General features: G+C 45.3%; 1 long non-coding RNA gene across 1 annotated transcript in view; it reads left to right on the top strand.

The window, feature by feature from the left end:
- The window catches only part of LOC118498083, a 98,318-nt gene extending 85,455 nt beyond the window's left edge, over nucleotides 1-12,863 (top strand). Inside the window, exons 10-11 of the long non-coding RNA XR_004900613.1 lie at nucleotides 5,144-5,274; nucleotides 9,997-12,863. This is a non-coding gene — a long non-coding RNA (uncharacterized LOC118498083). The remainder of the gene's footprint in view (nucleotides 1-5,143; nucleotides 5,275-9,996) is intronic.
- The last annotated feature ends 1,438 nt before the right edge of the window (nucleotides 12,864-14,301 follow it).

Genomic DNA, 14,301 nt, shown 5'->3' with positions numbered 1-14,301 from the left:
AACTCAAGCATCTCTGCCTTTCTGAGAACCCTTGGAACTATGGATGCTTTCACCTCTTGAGGCAGCTCATGTCTTGAAGTAGGATTACATTTTATTTGTCAAGTTTCTCTTTCAAACCAGGTGATGTCCCCTGGGTTCCGGGCTTTGGAATTTGTGAACAAAACTGTTTCCACTCTGCCTGCACTTTACCTGATTGTGTAAGCTCCTCTCATATTCCTTCCAGGTATGCTTTTGCAGGATGAGTGGGTGGGATTCCTTCAGGCTGTGCTCACCGACAGTCGCTCCATCCTTATGCCCTCCGACCTCTGGCATTTCCATCTTTGCACCACCGCTGTCTTGTTTTCCTCAACCGCAGGCCCCCAGGGGGCAGGAAACACTCTTTTGGTGGTATCTCAGCCCAGTGCCTGCTTCCGAACTGTGCTTTGATAAACACTTAGACAATTGATTTTTGGTGGGGAATTTATGGCTGAAGACTTTCAGGCAAGTCAGTCTGCTGCAGTGGCTCTGATTCTTCAGATCTCAGGGCTCAAGGAGACTCTTGGAAGAGACTCCAGTGCCGCCCAAACTGTTGCATACAGGAGAGTACAGAAGACAGATTTCAGGGTGAGATTCAAGAGGCTCAGAAAGCTACCCTGTCCATAAGCCAAAAAGTCTGAACAGTTCTTTGATTTAAAACGTACTCCTTGTTAAGAGGAGAGGGCCACCAGTGTGGTGGATTGATGCATGGGCTCTGGGGCTAGACCACCTGGTTTGAATCTAAGCTCTGCCAAGGTTTTCTAGATGGCTGCTTCGACCTCTTTCTGCTTCAGTTTTTGTCTGTAAAATGAGTTGAATAATAACACCTGCCTAACAGAATTGTGTGGATGAAATGATTCAATATTTTTCAAGTATTAGAAAATGCCTGGAAAAGAGTCAGTGCTCCATAAACAGACAGGCGAACGTTCCTGGGAAGGGCATGGAGAGGTTTTACAATGAAAAGTAGCGATGTGTGAGATAGCTTTCTCCCGCTTCTGCAGGAGACAGTCAGTGGGGAGCAGGTGTGCCTGGTAGCACAGATCAGTCAGGAACAGCCTCAAGGAGGGCGTTCTAGCCTGACAGCATTATATTTAGAGAGAGGGGAAGGGAGAAAGGGAAAGAAACATCCATCGGTTGCCTTTTGCATTCCTCCAACTGGGGACCAGGCATGTGTGCCCTGACCAGGAATGGAACTAGTGACCCTTTGGCTTGTGAAACAATGCCCAACCGCCCAATCCACTGAGCCACACCAGTCATGGCAAAGGTGCTGTTTCATTCCTATGGATGAGAAAGCAGAGACCTAGAGAGACCGGTTGATTCACTCAACATCACACGGTTGGCAACTGATAGCACCAGGAGTCAAAGCATGTGCTCTTAACAGGTTTTCATCTCTGTATCCACCAAGACAATTTCTGATCTTCCTTTCATTCTCAAGGGGCCATCATCACCAGGATGCTGGTGTTGGCAGTCTCAGTCATCTGGCTTATGGAAAGGGCACTGAATTAGCAGTCAGGAGACCCAGCTTCTGCTCTCGCACTGCCACTTACTATGCCATCCAGGACAACCTGGTTGCCTCTGGTGGGCTACAAAATGGGAATTAACAATGCCTGCCCTGCCTATCAAGGACTGTGGTGAGGATCAGTGAGGTCACTCACACTCAAATTCATCGAACAATGAGAACTCACTCTCAGTGCAAGTTGCATTTACATGTATTTCTCATCACTGTAAGATAACTTAGGAAACACTTATAATACAAAGTAGTATTGTTCCTATGAGTTTGGACCATATGAACCAATTTTTCATTTTTTTAAAGATTTTATTTATTTATTTTTAGAGAGGGAAGGGAGGGAGAAAGAGAGAGAGAAACATCAATGTGCGGTTGCTGAGGGTCATGGCCTGCAACCCAGGCATGGGCCCTAACTGGGAACTGAACCTGCAATGCTTTGGTTCGCAGCCCGAGCTCAATCCACTGAGCTACACCAGCCAGAGCAAACCAAGTTTTCTTAGGGCCCGATCACCCCTAAGCAGGCCCAACATTAAGGCTCTAGAGCTGTGAGACCACACCTGTGTTTTAGAGAATGAACCTCACCCTTGAGACCTTCCCTGGCTTCCAACCTGCCTCTTCCAACTACTCTGTGAACAATAGGCATGTTTAGAGTTGCTTCGGCACCAGCTTGCCAACAAAATCAGGAAGCCCAACTGAATCTCTCCCCTACACCCCTGGTGACGATCTCTGTGTACACGGGATCCTCATGAAACACTAGGCACTTCTATCTCCGCATCCATGCACTTAGTGGGGTGTCGCATTGGCTCCATGCTTCGCTTAGAGTAGAAATATCAAGACAGAGAAGAAGGATTGGAGAGCTAAGGCAATAATAACAAATAACTCCAGGATTCACATTCAGTCAGTGTGCACCAGGGTGGCCATATCATCTTTCCCAGCCGGCATCTGCTGTGATTGGTCAGTGCCCGCAGTGGCCATTTGCTCAATATAGGGTCCAGCAGAAGTAACACCTGCTTGAGTGTGGTTGGTAGGGTAATAATATGAGTGTAATAATTTATCGTTTTAATTTGAACATTTCACCTAAATTGTCCTATGGTGTGCTTGGGTGTGATTATTGTTTGTGTTGCAGAATCACATGCTTATGATTTTGTCATAAAAGAGGGGCGTTATTTGTGCCAGACCCTATATACTGACTGCCACCTTTGTACAATGCTTGCTAGTTTTTCGGTTTTGCGGATTTCCTTGGTTCTCTGCTGGGTCAGGTGCCAACCCTTATTCCATCTGTCTCCTGCAAATAAAGTGGTAGCACAGTAAATAACATGCGGTCTTGGGGCCAACTCTTCTTTAATTCTTCATCAATGACGGTGCTGTGCCGATGTCTAGAAGGTGCTCAGTATGTGTCCAATGAATGAATGAATCCATCAGAAAACATCCATGAGGCATCAGTCAGTGGAGATGAGGTTCTGGGTTGGGTTATTCATGGTAAAGAGGGAATTAAAAAGACTAAACCACAGTTCTCAGAGAATTTCCAGCTTATGGTGGATGATCCCATTCCTGTAAGACAAATACAAGGGATGCACAAATGCCAGTCTTTTATCTGTACAAATAGTTAGATTTAAGTTTAAAAAGTAAAGGTTATCATTAAGTAAAATGAAAGAACCAAGGGGAAATGGAAGGTGAATTGAGATTTTTCTCGGATGTAAAGGCCCCCAAAGAAGCAAATTCCACTGGAAACAGCCCAATGCAAGGTATTTCTCATCCCTTCCTTTTTCAAAGGCTGGTTTTGTTGGGTTTTTAACTGAGAGCCTCAGGATGGAAGGAGAAGCTATCTTCCCAGCACAGAGTTTTCTGCCCCCTTTCCAAAGGGAAGGCAGATTTGGGGAACTGGCACTACCCCTGCCCAGATGGCAGCCAGCAGCTGGCTCTGGCAGGGGGAAGTTCTCACTCTCGGCTGCTGGCTGCCCGGCCCCTCCCGTTTCCCCAGCAATGCCGGCCGGGCTGTTGGAAAGGAGAGAATGTGAGAGCCCTGCCATGCCAGCAGTCCTCGCCACCCTGACCTGGCTCCTCTGGTGCTGGCACCCAGGCCTGCAGCCTGGAGCAAGGGGAGCAAACCCAGCAGCGCCAGCCAGCAGTGCCAGCCTCCCTCTTCCTGCCTCAGCTGCCAGCTTGGCCTGCCTGAATCACACAATGGCTCCTGACATCTCTGGGGCTGCTACACCAGGGACCCAGCATGGTGGGGATTTCAGATTGAGTGGCCTGGCCCGGCAATGGCAATGGCAACCATAGGCCAGATTCGGCAACAGGGCATCAGTCAGACGGTCAGGCCAGCCCGTAGCTTCCCCCTTCCCACCCACACACTGCTCTGTCTCCCGACAGACCCTACCTGTCCTTACTTCCTTTACCTTAGGCACATTGTACTCCCTCCCTCCCTCTCTTCCTTCCTTCCCTCCTTCCTTCCTTTCCATTCTTCTTTTTCTCTCCTTTCGTCCCCTCCTTCCCTTCTTCCTTATCTCCTTCTTTCCCTCCCTCCCCCTTCCTTCCTTCCTTCCTTCCTTCCTTCCTTCCTTCCTGGGTAGCACTTCAACCCCTGTATCTGTCCACTTGCTGTGGTGGGATATTGGGTTAGCTTCGTGATTCACTAAGAGGAAAGGTGTGAAGATGAAGAAGCAGGGTTGGAGAGTTAAGATACTAATTAAAAAAATGAATCAGGATTCATATTCTTTCCTTCCTTCCTTCATTCCCTGACTCTCCTCTCACAGTATCTTTCTCCTAGTTTGTTGGTTTGCTCATCTTCCAAATGTCCTATATTCTTGAAACATTTATTGACCACACATCCTATCAGCCCCTCCACTAGGTTCCGGAAGTGCACCGATGTAATTATTCTTGGCCCTGCCCCCGAGGAGCTCTCAACTCAGTGAGGACATTTGTGCACGAGAGGGGATGAGTCTATGACAATTAAGGACAACAGAATGTGTTAAGTACTATAAAAGCACAGAAATTACTAGGAAAGCAGAGGAGAGAGCCATTAATTTCTACCTGACCCACTTTGGGCAAAAGTTAGCTAAGGAGTTGCCATTTTTCAATTTAGTTGCTCACTCTGCTCCTTCTGTTCCTGAGAAAAGGTTTTATGTCTCTGAGTCTGGTTGGAAAAATGAAAGGTTTGCCTTTTGTTTCAGTTCCTGTTTATGACTGAGGTCCTGAGACTTCGAATTTTTATTTATTTTATTAAATGTATTTTTTGTTTTAGGGATAGTGCTTTTGCGGTTGTGTTCGAGAACGTCATGTCTAACCCAATGTTGCAAAGATTTTCTCCCATAGTCTGTTTTAGAAATTTTATAATTTCACAATTGCATTTACACATGGGTCTGTGATTCCTTTGGAGTTAGTTACTGTATGCAATATGTATTGAGGTTTTCTGTTTCCATATAGACATCCAGTTACTCCAGTACCATTTGGAAAGAACGGTTCCTTTTCTATTGAATTGTTGCCTGTGCACCCTTGTGAAAAGTAAGTTGCCTATATTTGTGTGGATCTATTGGCAGACTTTCTTGAGAGGAGTACTTTATGTGCAATATATGACCTCACACATTCTGTGTTATTCCTACTGTGTAAATAGCATCCTAGGGATGAACTGGAGTTATTACTCAACTAGGCCAGAGAAAAGAAGTTTGGGCAAATCTCGATTCGAATTTACTTTGCCACTGGTTGCAGTGCGACTTTTGTGCTCAGGACTTTCTGCTCTTGGAGAAACGCAGGTGAGACTCAATAAGAAGTGTCATAAAGATTAATGAGGGCCGAGGCTGGGAGAGGACCTGGGATTTGCCTCATCGGCATCCAGATATTTGTGTCATTCCTTCTGTCCCATATTCCAATGAGGTGGGTAGGCTCCGGTGAGGATAACTCTGAGAATAACGTATCAGATTGTGGGCACTTTAAAGCAAGGCATGTCTTCAATTGTAAAAAAGGAGCCTTTCCCAATGACCCCACGGTAGACAGCAAACAGGTCCTTCGCATCTCTGGCTTACTTTCTGTCGCATCAGGTCAAATGCAAGAATCACCCAGATGTTTTTAATGCCTTAGTCCCCGTTACATTCCTTTGGCTCCCCTTTACCAATAAAATTATTCTTTTACAATTTTGGACTGGAAAGCATGCAAAATAGTGTCTTCATGTTGCTTAAATGCTTTCCACCCATGCCACTCATTTTCCATTTTTCATGGCCTTAAACCACCATCTGCTGGAAGGGCGGGAAGGACCCTTGCTGGGCTGCCATAGCCTGCCCTCCAGCATCAGGCCTGGCTGCCCTCGGGCCACCACGTGAGAAGAAGGTTTGCCTTCTCGGGAAGGTGTCTCAGAGCTTCCTTCCCATCTTCGGAGGTTTTATCTTCGGGGTAGGCCCCGCCCTTCCCCCCAGAGGACTGTACTTCCGGTGGACGTGCAAGGAGCCTTCACTCGTACATTCCCACCAGACACTCTGGGATGCTTGTACCATGATAATCATTTTGTATCTTTGACCAACTTTGCTTTCTTTTCTTTTGTGAGTCCAACTTCAAGTCCAAACGCTAACACTGGGGACAGCTGGTAATTAACCTCTTTCCACTCCAAGTAGTAGCCAGTGCCAATGATTCTTCCCTCTACAATAGCCTAACCGGTTTTTAATACACCGAAAAGACTTTCGCCCATAGCCCTCTGGTCATCTATTTTCCTTAATAGCCTTTTATAAGGGACCTTATCAAAAGCTTGCAAAGAAATCCAAGTAAATTATGTTTCTTGGTTCACCTTTACCTACTATTTCATTAACTTTTTCAAAAACAATATGACATAGTTTTCAACATAATTAAAGGGGTTGGGGAAAAGGGAACTTTAACTACCGCTTGACAGTTTCCGCAGTTGCCTAGGAGAGCTGGGTCACTTCTCGTCGTCTGGCTCTGCTTAAGGACACTAATTCATTTCCCATGCTGTCTGGTGAGGTCAGCCACTAGTTCAAGGTGGAAATGACAAGTTTTTAGGCTTTCCAGCGTGCACTACTCAGCTCTCCAGAGAGCACGAAGGAAGGAAACCGCAAGTTTATCCAGGTCTGGCCCAGAGAAAGGAAATTATGGGAAGAGCCAAGACGAGGGCAGGACTGCTACCCTGGGACAGTCTCAGACACTCCCAAACTACGCTGTATTTTTGTATGAGTACAAGAGGGGCCGATCGCAGAACCGGGGAAAACTGTCAGCGTTCCAGAAGAGATGCGGCAGGCCCGCATGCAGGGGCAGGCCGAGGGGGCAGAATGAGAAAGACGGAGTTCAAAATTAAATAAGCTCACACCGCCAGCGGTAGCCGCATGAAAAAGGAGGATACTCATCATCATAATTTCAGTTGCATTTGTTGAGTCTCTTATGAGCAAGTATGTGCACATGCCTGTCTCCTTTAAGCTTAATACCCAGGCATACCATTAGATATCATTGTCCTCAGTTTATAAATGAGAAGGACAAGACACAGAGAGTTTAAAGGACGTGAAGGTCACACAGTTAATAAATCATCAGACTGGGGAGGCAACCCCCTCCTACCAGGTCTGAAGTGTGTAGATTCTCACGATGCCCACGAGTCAACTCTTAGCCCATTTAAGTGCCAAGTTCTCCTGTAAGTCCGATATGTTCTAAACATTTTAAATATGAATTGCCAGTTTTCATAAAAATAAGTGTCATTACGCAGAGGTTAAAATAGTAAACACTATTTCATTTTGTAGTAAAAGTTCACAAAAATATTTAAAGGTTCTCGTCCTCCAGACGTGTTGGTGACTCTCCATTTTCACTGCTCTGAGAATCTGGAAGCGCGTCCTTGTTTACAAAGAACTCTGGCTGACAAAACGCTAGTAAAATTGGCTTTTCATGTACAAAGGGACTAGTAAGGAAAAACAGAAAAGCTTCCATTTCTTTCTGGCTTACTTCTTGCTTTCCGCTGGCTCACTGCCTAGTTTTCCTTATGTCCTAAGAAATGGGCCATTTTTAGTCTTTTCAGAAAGCCCACCGTCATCGCCCGGCCGCATGTTTCATGCTTCACAAGAGGTGGTGGCCTCGTATCAGAAAGCCCTCTTCAAAGTGCCTTTTGAAGACCCAGCATTGCTCCCGGGTCCTGCTGCAGCTTCTCTGTTCCAGGGGTCACGACACCTTACCTTCTGGCTCATGCATGCTTCTTGTGAAATGTCCAGTGTCTCAGGGAACAAGCAGGTACCCCAAGGCGCCTGGGCCAGGCCAGTAGCCCAGCTCGTCCGCAGGCTTCCCTCTCCTGATTTGTCAAGACAATGGCCCTTCAGACCAGGAGTCTGAGAAGCTGAGGAACCAGAAAAGCAACCTGTGCTCTTCTTCAAAGAATGAATGTGCTAATAGGAGAGAATGCAAATGTGGCAGCTGAGAGAAAAGTCAACCTTTGGGGCTAGCATGAAAACTGGGAGCCTGGGTGAGAAAGTGCAGTCTCCTATCTCAGGAGGGGAGAGAGGGCCTGGGCTGCTGGTCCTCTTTGAGGTTAAATCCAGGGGCAAACGTAGATTTACAGTTGTGAGTACGCACAACAGAGCCGATTCTTGTGTTGTTATTTATTTATGATTATACTTATTATTATTACTAACCTGCTTTAGCCCACCCTTGTAAGCCTGAAGCTGGTGGTTTTAGAGAAACGTGTCAGCATCCATTTTCAGAGAACAGGAGGCATCAGCCCTGCGTGTTCACCTGGGTGTGGTCATTAGGCAGGTAGGTCTCTGTGTGACATGCTGGGCAGAGGTACCTCTGTACCTCGGTACCTCTGGGCCGAGGTACCCAGGGAAGCGGAAGGGGACCTACCAAGGTTGTGGCGTTCCCGTTCTAGCTCTGGCACTGTCTAGCTTCGGTGGCCTTGAACTAGTAGACTTTGATTTGTTAATATGGGTTACAGTTTCCTCATCTGTAATGTAGGGACGATCAGAGAGGCAGTTTCCTTGTCTGTACCGTGGGGATGATGCCTGCCTTAGCTAGTGGGTTGAGGAATATGTAAGGCAGTACATGCAAAGTGCTTGGATTCTTTTCCATGAATTTCTGGCCTGTTACCTTTCTGAACACCAAATTTAGATTCGTAGCACAACTATGTGTATGACTTTATGTTTTCTATAAGTTTCTACTGACAGTAAGGAAATAGTATATCTCAGATATATTTTGTCTAAGACAAAAATATAGTGACTAAAGTTTTCCCCCCCAAATTGGACCCATGGATGGGAAAAAGATTTTTTTAATAATTTAATAATAGATGAAAAGCCGTATGGAGCTATACAGTTTAGATGACATTACATGTATTTCTACCCAACCTGCACTTTACCATTTAAAGCAGGAGGGATAGGGCCTCTGGGCATTTTGACAAGTGACTTTGCATCATTATTACAGTCTGGGGTTGAAAATCACATGCGCTACACTCAGCTGAGTTAAAAGCATAGAGCATTTTATATTTTTTATACAATTTCTCATTGTGTTCTGACCCCTCGCCTCTCTCTTACAGGGAAGCAGAGAGGAACTGGATAGGACTTAAAACTTGACAAATACAAGCATCCCCTTATCCTCTTGGGGCAAATGCCCAATTTTTCAGGGGTTCTCCTCTTGCCCCCTACCTGTCAGCTAGAGAGCACCTGGACTTGGGCGGCAGCTCCTGTACCCTCACGGTGGTAGCAGAAGGGGCCTTGGGCTGACTGGTCATCTTGCTCCCTTGCTGGTCTTGGCTGCAGATGTCTCTGGTCTGTTCCCTGGGTACCAGGGGCTGGTAGCTACAGAGGCGTGGCTCCTCCATCTAGTCTTTTGGGGTCTGTGTTTAATCCTGTCCAGGAGTCCTTGCACTCTATGGTCATCCTGTTCCAACTTGAGGCCCCTGTGTGTCCTCTGGTCTCTCAGTATCTCTGTATTCTCCCACAGATACACATGGAAACTTCTGGATTCCAGTGTAACAAGTGCAGGCGTTGGGGAGCCAGAAGCTCTCCTTCAAGGCCCCTAAGCAATGACCTTGGCCAGGCTAACTCAACTGGAAATGGTACTATATTGCTGAGGTTTCAGTACAGATGCAGGATTCTGGCGCGAGGGGAATGTTGGGATTGAAACTCTCCTGGTAAATTCACAGGAAAGCAAGGGACATGCCCACTGTTCTGGAGAATCCCTAGTGTGGGTTGCGGTGGGAGGTCAGGGACACACATAACTGGCTAGTTTCCTTTTTCCTTGCTTCCTCCATTTCTTTCTCCTCTTGGTTCCAGAACAACGTTCAACGTTCTCTCCAGGTGAAAATACCCTTTACGTCATATTCTAAAATCTCTGCACCTGTCAAATTCCATATTGTCACTCAAAGTGTTATTTCCCTTATATAAAGGGAGCTTTGGAAGCTCCTTTATTCTCAAAGTTTGTCTTTCAAGATTATCATTTTATTAAGCACTCAGAGAATTGCTAATTTGATAGTAAATGCTGAGCAATGGTTTCTTTTTTTCCAGCTGCTATTTACCCATCACCTAAAGGCTGAGGAACATTGATTCAAAGGATGGAGACCATGAAAAATCATGACTTAAAGGAATAGATTATATCACTGCAACTTCAAAAAATGACTATCTGTTATGTGGAGTTTGGAGATGACCCCACCCCCAGTTATCTGCTGCCATTCAACCACTCAAGTGAAGCTCAGCAGGCAGCACTGGGGAAGAGGGTGCTGTGCCGAAGGGACTGTCAAAGCTGTAACTGCATTCCCAGTTTGTGCTGAGCCTGGGAACGTGGCACTTAGACAACGCCTAGGCTGAAACTTCCAAACATGACGTTTCCCAGTACGGTCTGCCTTTTCTGGCCACCAAAGCTCATCATTAGAAACATCTACTAATTTTCTTCCTAATGGATTCATATAAACTCATTGTAAGAGTTGATCAGCAGTCTTCATTCTCTCGCTCTCTCTCTTTTTTGTAAGGAGGTGACCTACTCACCTTGCTTGATGTGAAGATGACAAGAAGTTGCGATTCCGCTGAGCAGAATTTTTTCATAACTTGATTGAGTCCATTTAACAAATATTTGGGGGGCTTATCCTGGGTACCAAGCCACTCTTCTATGTACTTGGCACATCTCTGTTGTAGCAACAAGTATAGAGAAGTAGAAAAAGACAACATTTAAGGAGACAGGAAATGGAAAGCCTGGGAAATGGAACGCATTGGAAAAACAACAAATACGCTATCATCAAAAGCATATAAAAGGAACACATTTTTTAATCTTCTTATCCTCTTTGTATAAAAATTAAAATTAGTGGCACCTGTTGCAACTGTGTCTGTATCACTGCCCTCTGGAAACACAAGGATTTCTTGGGAACTGCAGTATCGCCCTTTTTAACTCCTACCATGAGGCATCACTTTACTCGGAATGAATTCGAGGCATGGGTGACAAAGTCCGTTTGCCACTGATTGCCTTCCCCCCCAGTATGACAGGTCTGCTCTGCGTCGTTTACTTTACCGAGCTTTCTGCCGAAACACCTCCCTCCCTCCCACTGTCTACAACTGGGCGGCCTCCACACTCATGGAGCCCCTTTCGTCGTGGGACTCCCTTGGACTCCTCCAGCCAATGCCGACAGGAGCCCCTTCTTTGGGTTCCTGTGGCATCTCTAGTTAGCCTCAAAAGTAGATTGAGAGCAGGGTCTATGTCTTAAATTTCCTTGTATCTCCCACAATGCCGAGAAAAATGATCTGTCTGTTGTAGGCTTCAACAAATAAATAAGTAGGTGTATACTTATTGAGTACATGTAAGGATAACATTAAAATGGCTAATACCTAGTATAGCATGACCACTGACCATTGAGAATACTTTTACCGATATGAGTATACACACCCACATATAATACATTATTATACAGGGCAGGTGTGTTATCTCACATGCTGATAATATTATGCAGATGCTCACAATATTACGCCGATGCTCACAATTTTACACAGGGTAGAAATATTATCCTCGATTTTACAGATGAGGGATGAGGGAACTGAGTTTCAGAAAAGTTCAAATTACTTGCTCAGGACCTACAACTGATGGAAGACCCTAGATCTCTTTCATCCCAAACCCGTGCTCTTCCCACCGTGCTGCTATCATAATTACTACCTGGGGGTGGATCAGGTCCTCTGTCCCCTTGGGCTGAGGCGTGTCTTTCAAAGGAGAGGGCACTGGGTGCCTGGTGAGTCTGACTAGAGCACATGGATAATCAGCTCACTTAGACCAAACCCTCTCCACTGGGGGACCTGCATGGTCACAACTAACTCATTTATGGCCAGTTTACACACTAATGTGCCTGTGTTACACAAATGTGGTCGGAGAAGGTTATTTTTCAAAGCCAAAGGTCTGGTAGCTGTTGGAAAATTCACAGTGGGTCCCTTGAAACCTCTCAGTGGTTCAGTTTTATCTCCTTTGTTAAGAGGGAAAAAGTTATACTTCCCTTCAATTCCTTGTCATAATATTAAAGTACTTTGAACCTGAGTTTTTAATATAAAAACAAGACATTATCATCCAAGCATCAAGTTGGTGAATCAGAAAAGAAAGACAATCTCTTTTCATTTTGGTCAGTCATCACTAAGGAGTTGACACATTTCAACAGCGGGTAGAGAGTTATAAGCTCATCAGTCCCATTCCTGCTCCAGAGTCCACAGGAACATCTCATTCCCTCCTTGTTAGGTTGGGGTCATGGCCAAAAACATCAGGACAGAGGGGTCTATACCACCTCTAGTCCTGCTCTTTAAAAGATCTTAAACAATATTCCAGCATTCGCTCCCCTCTCCACAGTTAGCTCAGATGCCACTGGTTTAAGATTCCAGCGTCACAGAATAATGGAAGGAATTTGGGTTCCTGAGTCACCACTTGGAAGAAAGCCCCCACGGAGAGCTGCCAGACTTGCACTGGACAGTGACATGAGGGAAGAGTAAATGCATGCGTGAGGTCACGGAGACTGTTGTCACAACAACTGGTATTTACTGCTCTCATACAGAAAGTGGTATCAGAAGAGGGGTATTGACAAAACCATATTCCTTAATTGTTATACTACCCTAAGTATGTATCATTGGTTTCCTAGTGAAGACCCAGGCAGAAAGGAAACTCATACCAGAATACGGAAAAATGGAAATTCAGATTATGCAGTGACAAATCATTCGGTATCACTATTGCCTGCTATTAATTCGAAGGCAGTCCCATGCACCGTTTGTATCTTCAGGGGAAATGGTTAGAAAACAGGATTTTAGCAGTGTTTTTGATTAATGTAGATATGTATTACAAGAAAGAGATGACTAGGAAAGAATTCCTGAGTTTGTGAGTAGGGATAGAATAGACTACAGAGTCCAGCAATTTGTTTGAGCTGTAGGATTGGAAAAAATAAATTCATTTTAGACTCAGTAGCAAAAAAGCTTTTTTTTTTCTTAAAGATTTTATTTATTTTTAGAGAGGGAAGGGAGGGTGACAGAGAGAGAGAGAGAGAGAGGGAGAGAGAGAAACAGAAACATCAATGTGAGGTTGCTGGGGGTTCTGGCCTGCAACCCAGGAATGTACCCTGGCTGGGAATTGAACCTGGGACACTTTGGTTCCCAGCCCACGCTCAATCCACTGAGCTACGCCAGCCAGGGCTCGCAAAAAGGCTTTAAGTGACAAATAGCTAGTAAAAACTCTCAGCTGAATTAAGTTGAGGCAGAAATCAAGTCAATGGTATAGTATTCCCACCTGTTGTTTTTGATAGCTTCAGTGTATCTATGTAACTATGTGAGAGAGAGAATCATGGAGATGAAGAGGCAAAGAAAAAGGTAGATTTGATAACGATGTCTAGAAAGTAACTGTGGGTGTGGTTTACTAGCACATGGACTCCTCTGGAAGCAAATATATCATACGCCTTCTAAGTTTTTGTGAATCACGATACCAAAAAACCAAGAACTAGGATTTGAAAAATCCTTGCTTGTTCAAGGCCTAACACAATTCTTGACTTCCCAACCCATTCTAGGCTGAATAGAAGTCAAGCTTTTAGAACCGCTCTGTTCTGAACAAAAGGTGTTCTTCCAAACCCACTTCACATGTGGTCAAAGAGAAGAACAAGTAAGGGGGTCCTTCCTACAGCCAACTCCACATGGAGGGGGTCCTCCATGCCCAGAGGGTATGGGCTTCTCAGTGCTGCCCTGGAGGGGTTTCAGCACATCTGTGGACCATGATGCTGCGTGTTGTCTCTTTCTTTGCAAATGAGATTATTTTCCTGTCCTTTTCCTATCATTATAAATGGGATGTGATGGCAGGGAAGCAGAATGCAGATAACTTGCCTCTTTAATATACAGGTTACCATGCCTAGAGGTATTACATGACTGATGGAGAAGATGGTACATCACCCAGATACTCTGGACATTGACCAGGAGGTGGTGACCGGACGGGACCTTGCACTGTCCTCCTTGGGGTGAGGTGAGTTTGCCCCATGAGTGTGAAGAGAGTAAGATGGATATTTGCTGTCCAGAAGGGTAGACTATGGCAAGACACTTTCAGCATCACCTTTCTCTTCTAGGACACACAGAAAGATTACATCTCCCCGGCCACCTACAGTCAGATGGGCCACGGGATCCTGAGCTCCGGTCAGTGGAACATGAGTAGGAGTAATGACAAAGTCTGTTAATCCAGGTATATCTTCTCTACGTTATTCTCCCATCTGAACAGCTAGAAGCAAAGGGCTCCAAAACGGAAGGAGCCCACCTCATGCCAGATGTTCCTGAGTAATGGCCTTGTACTCGGTTATAGTACTTATATTTGGAAATGTGTTTTAT

The sequence above is a fragment of the Phyllostomus discolor genome, chromosome 14 (assembly GCF_004126475.2).
Source record: "Phyllostomus discolor isolate MPI-MPIP mPhyDis1 chromosome 14, mPhyDis1.pri.v3, whole genome shotgun sequence".
Taxonomy (NCBI): Eukaryota; Metazoa; Chordata; class Mammalia; order Chiroptera; family Phyllostomidae; genus Phyllostomus; species Phyllostomus discolor.
Note: the sequence above shows the minus strand (reverse complement) of the source record. Positions and strands in the feature narration are given on the sequence as shown.